At 40.2% G+C, this 8,198-nt stretch overlaps 1 non-coding gene across 1 annotated transcript; it reads right to left on the bottom strand.

Annotated features, from left to right (window-relative positions):
* Positions 1 to 3,295: 3,295 nt before the first annotated feature.
* On the bottom strand, positions 3,296 to 3,402 carry LOC145055887 (small nucleolar RNA R71). Its single transcript, XR_013685434.1, has one exon. It is a non-coding gene; the product is annotated as a small nucleolar RNA R71 (small nucleolar RNA).
* Positions 3,403 to 8,198: the final 4,796 nt, after the last annotated feature.

Here is an 8,198-nt window from a genome sequence, read left to right as displayed (position 1 = left end):
AAAAAAAATCTAGGGTTTGAAATTTAAATTGTCTAAATTAAAACTTTTAATCACAAAATATAAATTTCAAAACTTGAGGACAAGTTTTAAACATTTAAAACATGGTGGATCAAATAATAAATAATCTCAATTAACAGTTAATTCCTTAATTATCCATATTTGATTTATTTAATGATTTCTTGCAAGATAATTACCAATTTAATCAAAATAATTAATTAATTATCACATAAGGAAATTAAATATTTTATTAGTTGATAAATATCTTTAATTAGATCAAGATTATAGTCATATATATCATAAAATCGGATTAGAGTTGATCTAATATGATTAAGGTAAGTTTCCATAAGATAATTATCAAAAAATCCCGAATCTGGCCTTTCCTGACGCTTGGACTCGACGAGTTCCCAATTGGACTCATCGAGTCAGGCCAACTCGTCAAGTCCACCATGGGACACGTCGAGTTCATGACACAGAAACACAAAATTCAAATTTTGCAAACAAGTTTCAAACAAACAAGCAACAATTTAATAGAAACCAATCTAGGCTCTGATACCACTGATGGGTTTTAGCCATAAGAACTTTCCTATGTGCGCATGCAAAACCCTAATGCTTGGATCTAGGCTTTCTAATTAAACATGCTTTGAATCCAAGACTTCTAATAGATAATTAGGTATAAAACAATACAAAATCAGATCTAGAAGTTTACCTTTGAATCTCTTGTTTGATCTTGTTGTCTTGGAGCTCTAGAGTCAATATTGTCACTCCTCTAATGGCTTACAAACACCAAATAGCAAAGAGGATGATTTGAGAGAGAGGAGAGGGAAGAAATTCAGCCAGGGTTTTCTTACTTGAGAAGGGATGCCGATTTCCCTTAGCCATGGGATCTATTTATACTTGTAGACTCCTTAAGGGTTTCACCTTAAACCCTAGTTGGATAATCTTTCCTTAAAGCAATCCAAATCCTTACCATAGATAAGCCTTGGACGATTTTGTGCTATCCCAAGCTCTAGAGTCCGTCCAATCCCTATCCCTTAAGGATTTACAGTTGATATTGTCATATTTATACTTATTTTTAGGCAATATTTAAGTACATTTTTATTAATAAAGTGGTAATATGTTTAGAATAATGATACTTATGACTTTCAATTGTTATTTTCAGTCAATATAAAGGATTTTAGAAGAGAGGGACCAAAAATGCCGAAATGTGGAACATGGGAGGCTTGAAAGACAAGAAAATAATGAATTCACGATAAACACTCAGTTCACGACGTGACAATGAAGCCCACGACGTGGCACGGGTGTTCCAGAAGATAAACATCGCGACGCGGAGGATTTCCTTGAAGGATACGGATTGCTTGAAGCCCACGACGTGGCACCTCTGGCCACGACGTGGCGCGGTTTTTGAGGATTATATAAGTCCTCCTGATTATTATGAAGGAGAGAGCTTTTGGCAGAAGAAAAGAGTTCCAGGAGACGATTAAAAACGAAAGAAAGGTTCTGGAAGAGGGTTTTTAACACCAAAAGAAGTAAAGGTTTATTTTTTAGTTAAATAAGAACATGTCTTTCATTAGTTTTAGCTGTTTTGGTTTAGTTGCTATGATGAGTAGCTAAATCTAGCTACTCTTGTTTAGCTAGATGAAGCTTTGAACTTATGAATAGTTATATGCTTATGGATTGAGTTTAGTTGGTAAAAATTTGCTTGTGTTTGATTTGTATAACCTAGCATGCTATTATTTGTTTATCTAATTGCTTGATTGCATGTTCTGTGTAGCTTGGTGACCATTAAACTGCATGAACCTGTTTACCTAATAATTTAGTGAACACTGAATCGTTAGAGCTAGGATTGACTAATCTTAGTTAGTAATTAGAATAAATAAATCTTAGCTGCGCTAGAGAACGTGTATTGTGACCATAATTGTGTTTATACAACAAATCTTACATAGCATATTTACATTCATAATTAGTTCTGTGTTTAATTATGTGTGAACATACATGGTTTGACATGAATTAGTTAATTATTGGTAAGATAGAACTAAATTACTAATACAACTAAAAACCCAACTTAATAATCCGTAATCATTAGCTAGCCATAAGGAAGAAGTGGATTCAAAACTAAACAAGAGTGTGTTTTTATTTATTTAATTTGAATTAAGTTCATCTGATCTTGTAAAACCAGATAAAACCCCTTATTAAACTTGTTAATAAATTAGGTTAATTTAGTAGTAAGTAAATTAATTAGAACACCGTTCCCTGTGATCGACACCCGACTTACCCACGCTATATTGTAATTTGACTAGGTACACTGCCTATAAGTGCATAGTTAGTTAAGTTTGTTAGGTTATAATTATTAAAATTAGTGAGTACTTTTGTGCACATCAAGTTTTTGGCGCTGTTGCCGGGGAACGGCTTAGTTTTTAGCTTATTTATTTGCATTAAATTGATCGATCCTTCTTGTGGATTAAAAACCCACAAAAAGTTAATTTTTTAGCAAAATAATTTTTTCTGCTATTCACAGAGTCCACGACGTGGCATCACTTTGGCCACGACGTGGACAGTTAAAAACTAGATTTTTTTGGTTTGAAGTTAGTTTTTCTTATTTTAGTTCAGTTTTATGTTTTTTTTAGTTTAGCAAGTTGCAGGAGTTCATGACCAGAAGCTCAAACACACACTTGGTGCCACCACTGGAAGACCCCGAGTCTGCACCTCACAAGAAAAAGACGCCCTTGCAAGAACTGAAGTCAGCTTTTCTAGGAAGTCGGGAAAGAAGACAGGAGAGTCAAGTTCATCAGCGAAGCACAAGAGCAATCTTGAGCATTTGGATCATACACCCATCCAGACCGAGTCCAAAAGCGATACCGAGCTAGAATTTGAAGAACACACAAGCGAACCCGAGAACGAGCCAAGGAACGAGATGGCAGCGATTGAAGAAATGTCCATGGGAGCTTATAAGAAGCGGATCCGAGAAGATATGGGTCCCGGTTTAGTCCAACCCGCAATACCTGCCACTGCCACATTCGAGCTGAAGGGACACATATTGACCGCACTGAAGGACATCCCATTTTCCGGGAAAGATCATGAGGATGCTTTTAAGCATCTAGATGAAGTTAATGACATTGCGGATTACTTTAATGTCCCAAATGTCAAAAAAAACACAGTCTTGCATAGGATGCTTCCCATCACTTTCAAAGGAGCCGCTAAGGAGTGGTTGAAAGCACTCCCACCAGGTACAATCACCACTTGGGCTCAAATGCGTGAGCAATTCCTGGACCAGTTTTGCCCGCCATCCAAGATAGCCAAACTCAAGAAGGCAATAGCCAACTTTGAGCAACAGCCGGGGGAGTCACTATACGAAGCATGGGAGCGGTACAAGGGCTTGCTTAGAAATTGCCCTCAACATGACCTAAATGTGCAGCAAGAGATGTCAATCTAAGGGAGGTTAAGGAGTTAATTGAAGAATTCGCGAAACACTCTCGCGAATACCACAACCCAAGGCAAGATGGAATCAGAGGCGGTGGAGGGGCCCAAACTGAAGAAATTGCAGCTGTCATGGCCATGCTGAATAACATGGATCGCAGGATAACACAAATGGACCAGTCAATACATGCCATAAGAGTAGGGTGCGAGAGATGCAGTGGTCCACACTTGACCAAGGACTGCAATGTAGATGAATTTGGGAACAGAAAAGCTCAAGTGTGCTACTCTAGTAGGGATAAATTTGATGAGGACTGGAGGAAACCGAAGAAGGAGTGGCTGCCATATGAAGAGTATAAGAGGCAAAAAGAAGAGAAATATAGGTAGACAGGTCGAGGCCTATATCAAAAGGAGCAGTCACCGGCCGAGAAGAAACCCGACCTAGAGACCATTTTGATGAAGTTTATGGAGGCTTCAGAAAAGAGACACGATGCCACTGATTCCGCTATCATGGAACAACAAACATTGATAAAGAACCAGCAAGCCTCCATCCATAACCTTGAAGTACAATTTGGTCAACTAGCCACTCTAGTTCATGAAAAATTGTCCCCGAAGAATCCCGAAGTAAAGACCCAATCTCACGTAATGGCCATTGATACTGAAGAAGATGCAATATCTGAGTTCCTGGAGGGATTGGAAGAAGAACCGAAGCAGCTCAAGAAATCAAGGATCGAAAATGGAGAAAGTGCTGAACCAGGCTCGCCACGACGTGGCATTCCTCGACCCACGACGTGGCGCAAGTATGATCAAAAGTCCTTTGAAACCATTCCAGCTTATCATCCACCTCTGCCATTTCCCAACCGAGCTACCCTCAGTCAACTGGAGAAGGAGCATTTGGAGTTCGTAAAGCATGTGAAGGGGATCCCAATTAATACCCCATTTGTCGAGTCCTTATCCAAAGCTCCCGAGAACCAGAAATTACTGCAAGACTTGATAGATACGTGAAGGCAATTAAAGAAGCAGTCTACAGTGATTCTAAGTGAACAAACTTCAAAAGTTGTGTTGGGAGAAACACCAGAAAAAATGGGGGATCCTAGACGCCTCACTCTTCCATGTGAGTTTGGGAATAAAATGAAGGTTAATGCTTTAGCCGATTCTGGGGCTAGCATTAATTTAATGCCTTTTTCATTTTATCAAAAATTGGAGATTCAGAAGATGAAGGCTACAAAAATGAAGATTCACATGGCGAATCATTCGTTGACACAACCCCGCGGCATCGTGGAGGATATTTTGGTGAAAATTGGAAAATTTGTTTTTCCAATAGACTTTGTAGTCTTGGACGTGAAAGAAGATCCGGATGTTCCAATAATCCTTGGCCGGCCATTGCTTAACATTGTTGGAGCCCTAGTTGATATCCGCGAGTCCAAGCTCACTTTGAGGGTTGGGGATGAACAAGAAGTCTTTGGGATAAAAGATGACTTTCAAGAAGATAAAGAAGAGGTGTTCACAATTAATGAAGAGAATGAACTAGAAGAACTAGAAAAGCTTATGGAAGAAGAGATAAAGGCAGTTCATCAAGTCAAGAGGACAAAACCAAGGGCATCTGTTCCGTATTTGATTGAAGTCATACCTTACAAGAGTCCGCCTTCTTGGGTAAGCAAAGAGGACGAGGAAATGACAAGTGATGAAGAGGAAGTCACTTCAAGAGTAACAAATCCAGTGGTGAAAGAGGAAGAGAATGCTATGGAATGCAAGGAACAAACGAAGGGCACAAAACGTAAGCTTGAAGAAGATGGAAAAGCTAAAAAGGGAAATTCAAAGAAGGCGTATAAAAGGAGAGTTCAAGCATACAAACGGCGATTCAAGGAACAAAAGATTCTGGTGGGAGACTCTTCCGAAGATTCAACGTAGGAGGCATAGAGTCCAGCTCAAGACTCCAAGAAAAAAGAAGCGCTTCTCGGGAGGCAACCCGAGTTTGGTTTGCATTTTCCTTTTAAATTTTTTCTCTTTTCTTTCTTTTCTTTTAGCTTTTATTTAGGAAAAACATCAATTCATCGTCTAAAAACTGATAATTGGTAAAGAATTAGTTGTAGGGAACTTTAAATAATGAATGATATGCAAAGTAATTAGTTAATATGTTAGAGTCCATTAAAAATGTTGCAATTGGCAGTTTCCACGACGTGGGCATAGCCAGCCACGTCGTGGGTCGAAATGAAAACACGCGATTATAAAGCAGACTTAAGTTTCCACGACGTGGGCATAGCCAGCCACGTCGTGGCCTTTAAAAATCAGGGGGGACCAATTTCTTAAAACCCTTTGACCGATAATTCTCACTCCCCATTTGGAGACTGCCGCACGAACGGGAACATCATAACCCCACAGCCAATTTCTTAATCTACTTCCAATTTCCTTGCAAGATCTTGCCAATTAATCCACTTGGTATGTGTTTTACTCATTATTTTGTAGTTAGTTCTTCCAATATCAAGTTTTCATGGTTAGGGTTGATATGATTTACGAAATTGGTTGAATATAGTGGTTGATTTTAGGTTAAATATCCCTTAAATGGTCATAGGAACAAACCCCAATTACTAATTTTGGTAGATACGGCATGAAAATAGTCCGATCTGGAAACTGTGACCGAACGCGACCCACGACGTGACGCAGCCTGGCCACGTCGTGATTTCTGTGAAACAGGTTTAAATTGTTTTAATGTGTTGGTTGTTTGCTGCTTTGGTTTGCTTTTGTATGCAGAAATGGGACCACGACGAGCTGTTCCACAGGAGAAAAACCCGATAGATGTAGCAAGCATACATCCCTTATACCAGTTTCCTCAAAATATTCCCCGACCGTTGCTAACTACCTACGAGAATCGGCTTGGATGGTTACATAATAGGGAGTTTGCAATAGCTCCAATTATCGATTGGGGATGGCTTGGTGGAGTGGGAATGGTTGCAGAGTAGACACGCTATTGGTCAAAAACATACGAAGGGGACCAATTTTCGTTCACTTGTCACGGGTGGAGGAATTTAATCGCCATTCAAGAACCCGTGTACTGGGAATTATCGGTAGAGTTTTTCTCTACCGTATGCTTCGAGGAACACACTCTTGATTTCACATACAACCGGGCACTTGTGTTTCGTTTGGGCGGTGTATATCGAGAGTGTAGTCTTCGGGAATTTGCTTGGCGTATGGGGCTCTATATAGAAGTGGAGACGCAATCTCTGTTTTTCATTCCGTTCTTGCTTGGATGTGTGCGGGATTTTGCTCCGGGTACTTTGGATGTGCAGTTCTGGCGGGGCATTTCTAACCATGAGTACAACACTCGTGACTCGAGTGAGTCACAAATATGGAATCCTGTTTTCCGATTTTTGCACCGCCTTATCACTTTTTCAATAAATCACAAGCATCATGGTGATAAGGTCCCCATTCAGAATTTGTTTTATTTATGGACTCTTCTTACCCCGGGAGTTTGCTGTGATTTACCTTATATGTCGGCGAGGTTTATGGGGAAGAGAGCAGCCAATTCTAGGCCTGGGAGCCCGATTACTGGGGGGGGGGGGCATTTGGTTACTCGTCTGGCTAGGTCATATCATATTTTGACCCATGACTTTGTGAGGAATCTTACTCGATTCCCGGATACAGACTTGACCATTCAAGTCTTGGGTGTTATGCGAGCGGTGGTGAATATCGGGGGGTCGTTTTGTTATACCGCCGATAGATGACGAGCAGGAGGAGGTGTAGCCGAGACAGCAACCACCAGCCAGACCGCGGCGTCGAAATGTGCGGGCTAGAGGTGAAGTCGAGCGAGAGCATGCTGCTTCGCAGTATATGCAGGGAGTGCCCACCGACCCTTTTCAGAGTCGGGTAGGAACATATTTGGATAATCTACGGGGGCATGACATTTACCATACCCAGCTTACTGAGGGTATTTATTCGCATTTGGGTGTGACCCGACCACCTTCTATGCCACCACAGTATCCCTATTTTCCGACATGGGAGGAGCTATGGCGTCCGCAAAATGATGGGGCAGGGCCAAGTGGAGCACAAGATCAAGATGATGATTGATTTTATTTCTTTTGAGTAGTTTTTTTTATGTTGAATTTGGTGTGTGATGTAAAACATTATTAAACTATGATGTTACTTTTTATTTCTTTTGGGTTGTCCATTTTTTTTCAGATTAGCATTGGAATTCTAAGGAGCAAAAAAGGTTAACTTTCGAGTCATGTTTGTCCAGTCCAGGAAGCTTAGAGTCATGAGTTGGAACCCACAATTCAAGATAAGTGTGGGGTATATTAGGAGAGATGTTATAGTTGGGAAATATATTTGCATAGAAGCGTCTGAAACCAGTTAGCCATTGGTCAAAGTTGATAAAGTAAATAAAACAAATAAGCCATTTTCTGCTGATGACCAGTTTCCACGACGTGGAATCCTTGCGCCATGTCGTGGCGCTCTTGCAGTTTGAAGAAATTCAGCATTTTTGTGTTCGCGGTTTCAACCCATATCACGACGTGACCCAGTTTATCATTGTCACATTTTTCCTTACAAATACCCACTTTGAAGAATTGAAGTTTCGAGTCATGTTTGTGGTTTATTTACGTATTCAACCAATTCTACACCAAGTTTCTATTTTTGGAAGTCCAATTGCACGTTTTCCACACTTTTGGAGATGCTCACGCCACTATCCCAGGGGAGTCTGTTCCTTTTTCTCCCTTTTCTTTAATTTTGATTTATTTTTATGAATACAATGAGGGCATTGTATGAAATAAGTGTGGGGTAGGGGTAGAGAA

The sequence above is a fragment of the Lactuca serriola genome, chromosome 5, assembly GCF_051521515.1.
Source record: "Lactuca serriola cultivar US96UC23 chromosome 5, Lser_US96UC23_V15, whole genome shotgun sequence".
NCBI classification, from domain to species: Eukaryota; Viridiplantae; Streptophyta; class Magnoliopsida; order Asterales; family Asteraceae; genus Lactuca; species Lactuca serriola.
This window is presented reverse-complemented; position numbering and strand designations above follow the sequence as displayed.